The sequence below is a fragment of the Equus caballus genome, chromosome 1 (genome assembly GCF_041296265.1).
Source record: "Equus caballus isolate H_3958 breed thoroughbred chromosome 1, TB-T2T, whole genome shotgun sequence".
Classification (NCBI taxonomy): Eukaryota; Metazoa; Chordata; class Mammalia; order Perissodactyla; family Equidae; genus Equus; species Equus caballus.
The window spans coordinates 112,809,937-112,822,875 of record NC_091684.1 but is presented as its reverse complement, the minus strand read 5'-3'; the positions used below and the strand labels follow the sequence as shown (position 1 = coordinate 112,822,875).

The window sequence follows — 12,939 nt, the reverse complement described above, 5'->3', positions numbered from 1 at the left end:
TATAGGCCAAGATTGGGGCCTACTGGAGTAAGGGGTCAGAGGACCCTGGCTAGAGTTTGGTCAAGGAGAGTATCTTTTTCACTATATCAAGGGTCTGGTCTGGTTAACTTAGTCCATTAATGCTAAATGGCAGAATATTGGCTCCAAATTTAATTTAATTTTATTTTATTTTGAGGAAGACTAGCCCTGAGCTAACATCTGCCAATCCTCCCCCTTTTGCTAAGGAAGACCGGCCCTGAGCTAACATCCATGCCCATCTTCCTCTACTTTATATGTGGATGCCTACCACAGCATGGCTTGCCAAGCAGTGCCATGTCTGCACCCGGGATCCGAACCTGTGAACCCCAGGCCGCCGAAGCAGAACATGCGCACTTAACTGCTGTGCCACCAGGCCGGCCCTCTGGCTCTAAATTTTAGACAACAGATTAGGTAAAGAGAAAAAAAATCCCTGTGTTTTGGGTTCTCAGATGAGGTGTGGCTAATATATAGCTGGTCACTAGGGAGAACTTTTGAAAGAAAGTGAATAATTCAGTTCAAACCATGATGAAAAGGAGAAAACTCCAGTCAAAGCAAATATGCTTTACTGATATGCAGCCTGCTTATCATGCATGGGCCTTCCCATAGGAGAGGGCTTCCCATTTGTCAAAACGACGCAAAGAAGATACAAACCAGTTCCTTCAGATGTAAGAGGCCTGAGGGCATGAGCCCACAGAGGAAAACAGGCTTGGACAGAAAATAGAGGTGAATTTTGGGTGTATCTCCAAGCCCCTGGTATTCATTATTCTTCCCACAAAGAGTTTGCAGTCCGGAGATTAACATGTTATATTTCCATATGCCTGAACATTTTTGAGTGCTATTAAGAATGCCCATAGAAAACGCAGGTCACGTTGACTATATCGGCTACACTTGCCAGGCCATAATTTTGGAACCTCATTTCTATTTTTGCGAGCTAAATTTTGCAGGTGGTAAGGGGGTAGATGCAAATATTGCAATGTGAATATCAGTCAATTAACCAACAACCACATTTTATGAGGTTGAAACCACCTAATTGTTTTGCGTCTGCAGCTAATTATTTCTGGGAGATGTTTCTGCATATAGAAAAGGAGTCTGCTACGATAATTGAGTGGACTGCAAAACAGAAGTTCTGCTGTAAGAACATCAAGGGCGGGGATCATATCTTCTCTATGTTTTAGAAACTTCCATAATTAACTTTGGGCTGATGGATTCTAAAGGAATGTGAACTGCTCATAGCGACATGATTCTAAAGTTTGGAAAACAAATTGAATAGCTGAATACAGTGACTAATATCCAAAATATAAAACGTCAACAGAATTCTGTGAGTTTGGTATTGCTATTGACTTATTGACTCCTTTTCTCATAGACTCAAAGAACTATGGAACTGGAAAGAAACATGGTGGCCATCTATTCCAACAACTTCACCTTAAAATTTGGAAACTATGGCCTAGATAAATTATGTGATCTACTCAAAGACTTGTGATGCTGTCAGGTCTAGTCCCAAAGTGTACTATGTCTAAACCAGTGCCCCCCGCAATAGACCCAACACTGCCTCAATTTCTCCTTTAAGATATTAGAGGCAGCACATGTCAATGGAAAAGATGTCTCTTAGCCATGCATGCCACGCTTAAGGGAGAGCTGACAAATTAATTTTATGGCAGGAGGCTAAACTTGTTCATATAAATTGGTCTGTCCAGACAAAGTAGTGGGCAAAGTGTGCAGCTTGATGGATTTTATAGAGATTTTACTTTTGTTATTATTGCAGCTGCTCATTGATATTTTAATGCAAGTTTTTATTGAACTATGCCCTCAGGCTTTTTAAATCGAGGGTTCAATTCTTTCTAAAATCTAATAATTAAGTAAATTAATGAGCCTAGTTAGAAATCTGGCAAACTGACTATAAGGATTAAACACAAGAAATTTTAACAGGAGAGAATTTTTTCCCTCTTTACAGGAAGATCTTTTACAATCCTTTACACCATGTTTTATAGACATAAATGAAGTCTGACACCGATCCACAAGCAAGCCAGTGCACAAATTTGGGTTAGAAATATACTTAACAGCAGATGGGGGTGGACAGGACAGACCTTGTCACCAAAGTTGCCCCCCCTTGCCAAAGCGATTTTGAATTTTAGGAAGTATAGCCTCCAGAAACACAGAAGAATATTACTGTGTTTAAGTCCCTTCACTTAAAGATAGTAGTGGGTAAATCATGATATGTTCAGAAGAAAGTGACCATAATGGCCACTCAAAAACCATAAGATGAAGCCAAGTTAAAGAAACTAGGAAAGTTGAGTTGGGGAAGTTGCTTATTGGAGTATATTACAGATTTCTTTTCTTTTCTTTTTTTTATTTTAAAGATTGGCACCTGGGCTCACAACTGTTGCCAATCTGTTTTTTTTTTTTTTCTGCTTTATCTCCCCAAAACCCCCCTGTACACAGTTGTATATCTTAGTTGCAGGCCCTTCTAGTTGTAGGATGTGGGACACCGCCTCAACGTGGCCTGACGAGCGGTGCCATGTCCGCGCCCAGGATCCGAACCCTGGGCTGCGGCAGCGGAACGCAGGAACTTAACCACTCGGCCACGGAGCCGGCCCCTAGATATCTTAATAAAAGAACCATATTAATTCTGAAGGACCCTGGAGAGTGCACGTATAGATTCAGCTGTTGGATCCACATACTCTTCCATATTGTTGCTTTGCTCCTAGGGCAATGTCCCAGTTATAACCCTGGATCTCCTGCTTCATCTTCCAAGTTCAGTCTGAGAGAGGGTTTACTTGTCCTTGGTTACTGAACCCACCGAGTTTCCATTTAAATTACCTCATAAATCAGGCTTTTTCTTTGGTTCCAGTTCCTGAATTTTGGGTTTGGTAGCTTGCACAGTCCTCCATCCTCACACAGGATGGCTTGGCTTCATGTCCTCGTGCTCATCAGACTGCCTGGTCTTCTAAAGGGCGTTCAGATCAGGTTTCCCTGAGCTATTTCTCACACAGCTACTAGATTCTCTGTGCTGCCTATTTTGTGTGATTCATACCTGGAGTTGGCCAGACTCCTGGACAAGATTTGACATGCTTGTCTTGATACCCTGGGTGCTTATCTGAAGGAATTTTGGTTTTAGAAAGATAGAAAAACTCCAGCATAGTATTTTTATTTCCTTATCCTCTTTATGACTCACTGGACGTTCTTATAGTATCCTATCACAAGGGAGAGGTGCAGAAGAGGAGATTAGAATGCCTTGGGACTCCACAGCAAGTAAAGGCAGGCCTGGAATACAGACGGTGATCCGATGGCAAAGCCCATGTTGTTTCCACTATAATCCCTGCCTCTCACTGTTTCACACTCCAGATTATCATTAATTTTTAGACAAAGACAGTGAAAATTACAATAAGACTCTTTATGAAATATGGTCTGGTGTAGTCCAGGTGTGTTCATTATTCACACAGGACATAATTATTAAAACCAGTGTTCCAGGACCTTCTAAAGTTTAAAAGCTCTTACAGTCTTTACTTAATTCCTTATTGAACAAAGGATGTTTTGTTCTGGAGATTTCAATTGAATAAAGCTAATGAAATGGAAACATTTTCCATAAGTAAACCAAATGATGAAAACTGGAAAGAAGGCTAAAGCCTTAAAGGTAGAATGAGAAAAATGAAGAAATGTGTTGAGACACACAACAAACTGCATAGGGAATTGGACTACTGCATAAAGGCTTTCTTTCCAGCTCTCCTGTCGCACTGGACCCTAGTCTGAATTCTACTGACCCTTTCGGTTCCTCTATGTGCTTCAGGGACTGTGGTGGGTGAGCCAATGGGAACGGTCTGCTGGGAGAGTGGACAACAGTAGATGTGGAGGGTCCAGCATCCTAGGTAAAGGATCTCAATCTGGCTGAGGAAATATCTCAACTGGAAGAGAAAGTGTGATGACATGGGTAGGCCATGCCCTTCAAGTCAGGTGGCTCTTTACTAGGTGTGTGATTTGGGCCATGTTTGTTTAACTTTCTCTGAGTCCCAGTTGCCTCACTTGCAAAATAGTAATAATGCTACTCATCTCATCAGTTTTTATGTCAAATTAAATAAAATGACTCTATATAAATTGTCTTGCATGAAAAGGTATTCAATAAATAGTTTGCATTTTCTGTACTGCTGGCTACAGTATAATATGTCTTTTCCAAATCACCATGCACCAGAGAAAAGAATCCATGCCATTTCATTTTTCTACTTGCAGGACGTGAGGATGCCATGGCCGGATTTTTAGTTTTCACTATTACTTCTCCTCTTAGTAGGAGAAGTGGTGTTCCTTTCTCTCTTGCATGTCATAGATGCTCTTTCTGATGTCATATGGTGTATAGGGAAGAATAATCACCTCGGTAGTTTTTTTCATATCTGATATACTGCAGGTGCATAATAAAGATTTGACAAAAGTAGTTGCTATCCAAGAAATCCAGGCAAAATCATGCATTTGCTTGGATTACCTAGGTAATTGTACCAGTGTACTCTTGACAGGTAAAATTGGTCATTGATTATTTTGTATCAGAAATTGCTCAATTTTATTGTTAATGTATAATGTGAGTAGAGGAAAATTCCTGGTAAAATCCGTGAGCGTTAACTTCTTGCCTTCACTGATCGGAGTTGCTCTCAGTTGATGACACCATGGTTTGTTAAGTAATTTGTAATATAAACTCAGCAATTTTGACTTGAGTTCCGTGATTCAGGCAAGGTGGCTCTATATTATTTTTTTGGATCAGAGGTATTTGGGTAGAAAATTTCGATTGTATCATTAGAGGTTATAAGAAAAGTAATTTATTCTTCTACAAATAATATCAGTGTAAGCAAAAGGCATACTTTTCAGCTGAACATGTCATCTTCCCAAATTGGAGGGATTATTATCTTCCAGGAGATTTTCTCTCTCTTCCACTACAAAAAGGGAAAACAGTGCATTGGCCACTATTTTGTAAACAGATCGTAAAAAGCACTAACCATACAGAAAAGGATTGGTAAGTGGATTTCATTAAAATTAAAAAGCTCTGTCAAGCCACAGAATGGGAGAAGATATAGGAAAACGTATTTGACAAAAGACTCATTTCCAGACTACATACAGAAATTCTACAAATCGAAAAGAAAAAGATAGAGTGACCCAGTTTAAAAATTGGGCAAAAATCTTGAACAATCACTTCACAAAAGAAGATATCCAAATGACCAAAAAGTGCACAAATGTGCTGAGTAGCTTCAATCAACAGGGAAATACAAATTGAAATGACAATATGATGTCACTGCACAACCACCAGAATGGCTAAACCAACCATCCAATCAGCCAGCCAACCAACAAACATTTAACAATGTCAATAGATAGTGAGGACATCTAATCGATGGAAGGACAACTAGAATTCTCATACTCTGATGGTAAACTGGGACAACCACTTAGGGAAACTTTTTGTCAGTATCTGCTATGACTAAACATACTCATCCTCCATGACCTTGCAATTCTCATCCTAAAATTTCACCCAACAGAAATACATAAATACGTTCTTCAAAGGTCACGATTATGCCAGTATTATTCATAACAGCCCTCAAGCGAAAATTATCCAAACATTTTCAACCGCAAATAGATAAAATGTGGTATATTCTTTCAGCAATTAAAAATAAGATTAATAAGAAGAACAAACTTCTGCATACAACAGCATGGAAGTATCTCTAAACATAATGTTGAGCAAAAGGAGAAAAACCCCAGAAAATACAGATCACAAATCAACTTACAGAAAGTTCAAGAACACGCAAAAATAATCCAGGGTTAATCAGAAAAGTGGTTGCTTTTGAGGATGTAATGACTGAGTAGATTAATAAAGGAGATTTATAGATCTCTATTCATGTTCTATAGCTATGTTTAGCAAACTCCAGTGCACATATGAATCTCCTTGGAAATCTTGCTGAAATGTAGATTTTGATTAAATAGGTCTGGGTGCAATTTAAGATTCTCCATCTTTAACAAGCTTCATGCCAAGGCTGCTCGGAAGTGGATCACACTGTGAGTAGCTAAGTTTGATATCTTCTTCTGAATGGTAAACACACAGGTTTATTTGTACAATTTCATCAAACTATGTTTATGAACTGTGCACTTTCTGTGTATATGTTATACTTCACTTCAAAGGTCTACTAAAACAAATACCTTTTGGAATGGAAACCTGAAGTGAAATTTTTAGCTATATTTTATAAGTGACACAGATAGAACTCAGAAACTGTAGTTTTTGATTGAAAGCAACAGACACTAACTTTGAAAAACTTAAGTCAATAGAATATCTATTAGAAATATATGGAGAATCTTATAGAACAGGAGGGAAAACTTAAGGATAACACTTGCAAATGAGCAGACTCAGGCAGCAGCAGAGGACCCAGGTACCAGGAACTCAACAGACTTGCCCGTGCACCACCGCTGGAATAAATGACCTCAATCACTTTCAGTCTTTCTGCCCCTCTATTCATAATCCAAATTCCAAGGAGGAAGTGCCCACCTGGCCTAACTTAGATGTACCTGCCCATTCTCCAAGGGAAGGCAGGGGATCTGATTACCATAGTATCAACAGATTCCATCTAAAGTGGGTGAAATATTTTCCAGAAGGCAACTGGTGCATGTTTTCAAAAGATGGTTGGAAAGATGACGAGTAAGCAAAGATGGTGGTGTGGAGTCAATCAAAAGAAAGATTCACTGAAGCTGCTTCTAATTTTACAGCCAGTCCTTATTTCTCCTCGCTATCATTGCTCCAGTAACTTTTCCAAGCTTATTCCCCTTTCTGAGATCAATTCTGTAGCAAAGGGTGGGTGTGTGTGTGTGTGTGTGTGTGTGTGTGAGATGGCAAGGTAGGAGTAGTCACAGGTCAGCATTTATACAGTAGAGTAAAATGTTTACGATTGCTACTGCTGACTTGATTCACTCTGGGGTGGTTTAATGCTTTCAAGGGCAATTCTGGAAAGAGCTTAGGCAATAAAAACAACAAGAAGAAGTAATCATTAGCCATACTAGAGAGAGTAGAACGTCTTCCTTATTTCTGATTGGTTCTCAAGGCAGGTGTTAGGTGTGGTGTAAACATGGATTGCTAGTAGGGCATTTTCTTTCCTCAGTTCCTTTAGTGGAAGTAGGTTGTAGCCAGAGTTGCGTTAAGTTTCTTACAACTCTTGAGTAATGATGGAATCCAGTTGTTAATCTATGCCGTTAGTTATCCCAGAAGTTATTAATTTAAAGTAATGGTCAATTGCCTCTTTCCCACCATTTAGGAAACTCTGAAAAGTGTTTCAGATCCATCTGGGTAGAAAGCACAGCATAGGCATAAGATCATTATCATCCATGACACGTTCAGATCATATTTCTTCCACATTTTGTTAGTTTCAATGAACCAGGGACTGCTAATGAATGATTTCCATTGGATAATTTTGTTTTTTCTGTTTCAAGTTTCAAGATGCCTGTCTGGATTTTATTAGCATTGCAATGATTTACCCACGAGGGCTTTGTTTCTTAATTTGATTGGAAAAGGGACATAGGGAGGGTGGCTGCCTTTGTGGGAAAGGAGACTTTTTTTAACCCCATGATGATGGTATATGTGTGTGGGAGAAGTTTGAGCTGTGCAATTTTCATTTGCAGTTAGCTTTGTTTTATCTGCCTCAAACAGGTAGGTGTAAATTGCTGCAAACTTATTTGCCAGTTGGACACCAAGTCATCAGCATTTTATTACTCATGGCAAATTACTGCCATGAAAGCAAAAATGTTTAAATGACGGATTGGAAAAGTGTCTGAAATACCCATGGAAGAGAGAAAAAGCTAATTTTTGAGACTAATTTTATCTATTTCTTTCTTTGTTTATATACTATTGCTTAGTTTGATCCTTTAGAACTATTTAGAACTATTTAGTTCATTTCATCATGTTCTTTTTCTTCCTTGCCCTAGGATAATAATTTCACAGGTATAAGTAGTTCAATCAAGCCCAAGTTATTTTATCAAGTTGGCAGACTATGACATAAATATAGTATCAAATGGTCTTTTTTTCTATGGATTCATTTGTTCTTTTTGCTAACCAATGTCACAACTTTTTTTTTTTTTTTTGAGGAAGATTAGCTCTGAGCTAACTACTGCCAATCCTCCTCTTTTTTGCTGAGGAAGCCTGGCCCTGAGCTAACATCCGTGCCCATCTTCCTCTACTTTATATGTGGGATGCTACCAGCATGGTGTGCCAAGTGGTGCCATGTCCACACCCAGGATTCGAACCAGTGAACCCCAGGCCACCAAGAAGCAGAACGTGCGAACTTAACCGCTGCGCCACCGGGCTGGCCCACAACTATTTTTTTTAAGAGAACTATTTGATGGGATAAAGTGATGTATCTCTAAGTTAACTAGCACCTCTATGTTCTCTCCTACTACTCACATCAGTGGACTCATCAACTCCTTGGAAGACTGAAGCCTTGCTAGCTGTTGGTACTGTCACACTCTGGAATTCCTAATCTACATTTTGATGGAACCCAATTTAATGAGATCTGATGTTGTAAAGTTAGTTTCTAATGTAAGTCTAGCATATTCCCAGGCTAGAGATCATGGGTAGTCATGTTGTGGTCATCTTAACCTATTTAATTGATTACACGTCTAGCTACAGAACCACTTCAGGGTGAGGATAATTAGACTTGTGGTTTGTCACATTCAGCAAGAACATGCAGGGACACTTGGAACCCACAGCAGATTGCCTCTCCCAACAAATGTAAATCAAGAAAGTGTTTTTTAAAAAAATCAATCAATTAAAACTATTCTTTTTTTTTTTGGAGGAAGATTAGCCTTGAGCTAACATCCACTGCCAATCCTCTTCTTTTGGCTGAGGAAGATTGGCCCTGAGCCAAACTGTGCCCATCTTCCTCTGTTTTATTTTATATGTGGGATGCCTGCTTCAGCATGTGGTAGACAGCATTCTATGATGGCCCACAAGATTCTCACCTTCCTGGTGTGCGTGCTCTTTTTCATCTCCTTCCACTTAATTGTGAGCAGGATTTGTAAACGTATTGGTATATCATTCCAATGATTATGCTACATTACTAAGCAAAAGAGATTTTGCAAATATAATTAAGGTCTCTAATCAGTTGACTCTGAATGGGGCTGATGCAATTAGATGAGCCCTTAAGGAGACAAGGGGCAGTGGCAGAAACTCTCCTGTTGGCCTTAAAGAAATGAGTTGTCATGAGTCCTACAGCCACAATGAACTGAATTCTGTCAACGATCTGCATAAATTTAGAAGACAACCCTGAACTCCAGATGAGAACCCAGCTCTAGCTGACATCTTGATTTCAGTCTTTTCTGACCCTGAGCAGAGAACCTGGGCGAGTCATAGCCAGATTTCTGACTTGCGGAACTGAGATAACAAATGGGGATTGTTTTAAGCCAGTAACTTGTGGTGGTTAGTGCTATAGCAGCAATAGAAAATTAATACAATCTTGATGCATATTATGACTAGAGCTGCATATTCAAATGTACTATACTCATAGCTCCCCTACATTTTCTGTGTAATCTTTTCGACAGCATACAAAGTAGAGTAGTCATCCACATTTATCCATCATTTCTTGCCTGTAAATGTGGGCGGCCACACTACTTTGCCCATTGCTGAAAAGATTACACAGAAAATGTAGGAGAGCTTTGGTACAGTGCTTGGCTCAGGGGAAATACTCAATAAATGGTTGCTCTCATTATTGAGCCAAGACCTTGTTGATGGCCACAGGCAAAGCAACTCAGAACTTTTATATACCATGATTGTCAGTTAACTCAGTTCTTATTTACCTGATGAAGAATGAGCAACACGTTGTGGCACAACTGCTGAAACCTGCGGCCGACATGTGGTGGAAGCCCATACGTCATAACCCTGGACTTCTCCTGCTTGACAAAATGGTGGAGCAAAGAAAAAGATGGATTTGATTATTGGTCCTCAGAGTGTTGCCACTTGGATATTCTCATACCACCTGAGGGTGCTGGAGAAGAAAGTTCAAAAAGGCTGTAACTATAATCTCTTGCCATCACATATAAACTTCATTTAATCATCTGTAATGTCTCCACGGCTAAAAGGGGAAAGGGGCAGGGCAACATTGTTTTTGGAGGGAGGGGAGAACATTCCTGGAAATATCTAAGCTTTAGGCTTCTCAAGTGAGGCATGGGAAAAACATGCAAGGACAAAAAATCTGTGTTTATTGCACTCGACAAGTGGCTAAAAATTTCTCCTGGGGGCGAAAAACCCTATGATTTCCACCTAGGGCAATTCAAGGCAACAGGATTGAATTGTTTTTTGTTATGGAAAGCTGCTTTTGCCCATAGATGTGAAAAAAATAATACTTATCCTCCCTGGCTTGTTCTTCTGCAAGAATTATTGGTTTCTGAAGATGCTGGTCGCCACAACTGAATAAGGATAAAGAAGGCCCATGGAAAATTTTCACTTAAGTTCTGCTTGTAATGCCGCTAGAGACTGCACACTGGGAGATGAAGGAAGAGAATATTTGATTTATCTAAATGTTCTTAGAATTTCTTGGCCTCTAGTATTCCAAACTTTAGAGAAGTCTTTAGATTACTTTATCCTCTTTGGGCATGTATAGAAAGCAACGGGGGTAAGAGGAGGTCATTTTGGTGGAGTAAGAGTTTGCTTTGCAGTCTATGTTTATAACGGTTATTTTTAATTTCAAACATTAAGAAATTTAAAAAGTATTCCTAAAGGCATAAACTTTTCTGGAGTTCTCCTACCACTAGCACTTTTGTTAATTATATAACTTAAGAAGAAGGGCACCTACCCCCTCTCCCACACACACTAGGGACAGTGAGAAATAAATGCTATTTTGTTCTAAATAGTGTCATTTTTTTTTTAATCTGGATCTTGTTACCTTGATCTATGCAGAAAGAAAACATTTCTTATTGAAGTGGCCAATCCAGGAAGCTCACCATTCTTTTTTTCTAACTACACTAAAGTGTATGATATACAGAACAAAGTCAATATCCCCTTGTAGACGTGAGCATGAACATTACGTGTTTTCTATGAGTGTGTATGTATATGGAAAAAGCATAGCAACAGCTATCTGAAGCACATGAGAAGGGCTAGCTGCCCTCCCACTCTCTGTTTTGTTCAGAACTTTAAGCCTTAAGACAAATATCTCTTTGTTTTTCTCCTTTCATATCCAATTCCAAGCTCACTAGGGAAGTGAGGATAGGACTGCACAAAACTCACTTTGTCTCAGCTAGAGCTGTAACACATAGAAGACATACAACAAGCTTTGCATGCTTAATTTTTTCTTCATACTTCAGAAGACACCTGCCTGGAGGGCTTGCTGCTAATGGGCTGCAGAAGGCGTGGGTCATTCTTCAACTTCAGTAGCCCCGTATGATGTCCAGTTGAAGATCAGTGATTCCAGAATGGTTCACTTGTCTGAGTCTGCTTACCAAGCAGCTTCTTTCAGGACTGCCTTCTGCCTCCAGTGTCTTTTAAGCTGGAAAGAAAGAGTTACCCTTGTGGACTAGACAGCACTACATCAAGGTGAATTCTTGATAACCAGCTCTGTTCCCCCTTCTACCTTGTAAACATGCTAATTTAAAGAAGCTTCCTTCTGAAGATCAAGGGAGGAAGAATTCTGCAACCAGTGCCAGCAATTGCAGCCACAACTCATTCCAGTCACTTCCTGAATTTTTTGCTAGCTCATTTCCGATAGTCTGGTGAAAACCTCATGACTTGAAACCTCTCAACATCTAGATATTAAGATTGTCCTCAACAACAAAAGCAGACACCACAGAGTTATCTGTGTCACAGAAAATCCAAAGCTTGACTCTTTCTTGCCTCCTAGGGCATTTTAGCACCATACTAGCCACAACTCTCCCCTCATTCACAGTGGAATTCTGAGAGTCTCCTTAGGAGAACGTTGCCTCTCTTCCACATTATTAAAGAGTTTTGTCCTTTGCAAGGTGTATACCATGCAAATACATAGTTCTTGGTGGTTGAACTTACACACACATACTATTGTACTTGGGTAGAAACCAACTTGCCGTATCCACACTACGGTTCTTCTCGACAGCTCTGTTGAAACATGTAAAACTAGAGACTAAGTCTCTGCTTCCTAGGTAGCTGTAGGCTTTAGAAGAGTGGATTTTCTCGGGTTTCAAAGGTAGGATAAAAATATTTCCTTGTAAACTACCCATGTATAAAATCCATGAATTTTATGCATTTATTGCTCCATTCATTTTTTAAAAATCTGGACCAGGATATAGCCAAGTGAAATTAAACAACTAAGGTCAAGGGGAAAAGGATACAGGGGTTGTAGGGTCTCACATATTTATTATGGTTGAAGAGCTAATTTAGCACTGAGTTTCCTATCGGCCAGGAAAAAGGAAACGAGAAGGGCAGTCAGTTCTTCCCAACCTGAATGGGCCTCAGAATACCTTGGAGCATTTTTCAATAATGAGATTCCTGGGCTCCTCCCCCTAGATACTTGCTCAACCAACACTTCCAGGAGGGCACCCAACATGTCTATGCTTTTTCTAAGATCCCCAGATGAATCTGATGTTCAGCTGATTTTGGAAATCAGGAGGTTAAAATGACTTGCTTTTGTTTTTTCATAAAAAATATAATACCAATTCCTAAGAGAAGTAGAATATTCCAGAACTTAGATCTCCTTATGACGACTCACCTAACTCATTTCATAAAGCCCAAAATGATATAGGGAAAGATCTATTCAACAACATGTCCAATATGGTACGTTTCATAAAATATGTTTTCAGATCCTTTGAATAAAGTTGAGCTAATTAAACCAAAATATAAATGATAAAAATACCTTTACAAGGGTAACAACGATAAGATTTAGAAGCTTGCATAATAGTATGCAGATTTTCTGAATGAAGATTGTCTTTAGGATAATCTGAATACTTTTCAGATGCAAA

The 12,939-nt window shown here is 39.4% G+C and overlaps 2 long non-coding RNA genes across 2 annotated transcripts in view; one reads left to right on the top strand and one right to left on the bottom strand.

Annotated features, from left to right (window-relative positions):
- Nucleotides 1-10,511, bottom strand: part of LOC111775350 (uncharacterized) — a 42,599-nt gene extending 32,088 nt beyond the window's left edge. The window contains exon 1 of the long non-coding RNA XR_002810972.2: nucleotides 9,814-10,511. This is a non-coding gene — a long non-coding RNA (uncharacterized lncRNA). The remainder of the gene's footprint in view (nucleotides 1-9,813) is intronic.
- LOC138924151 (uncharacterized) overlaps nucleotides 1-12,939 on the top strand; it is a 70,757-nt gene that overhangs the window by 30,186 nt on the left and 27,632 nt on the right. The window lies entirely within an intron of this gene.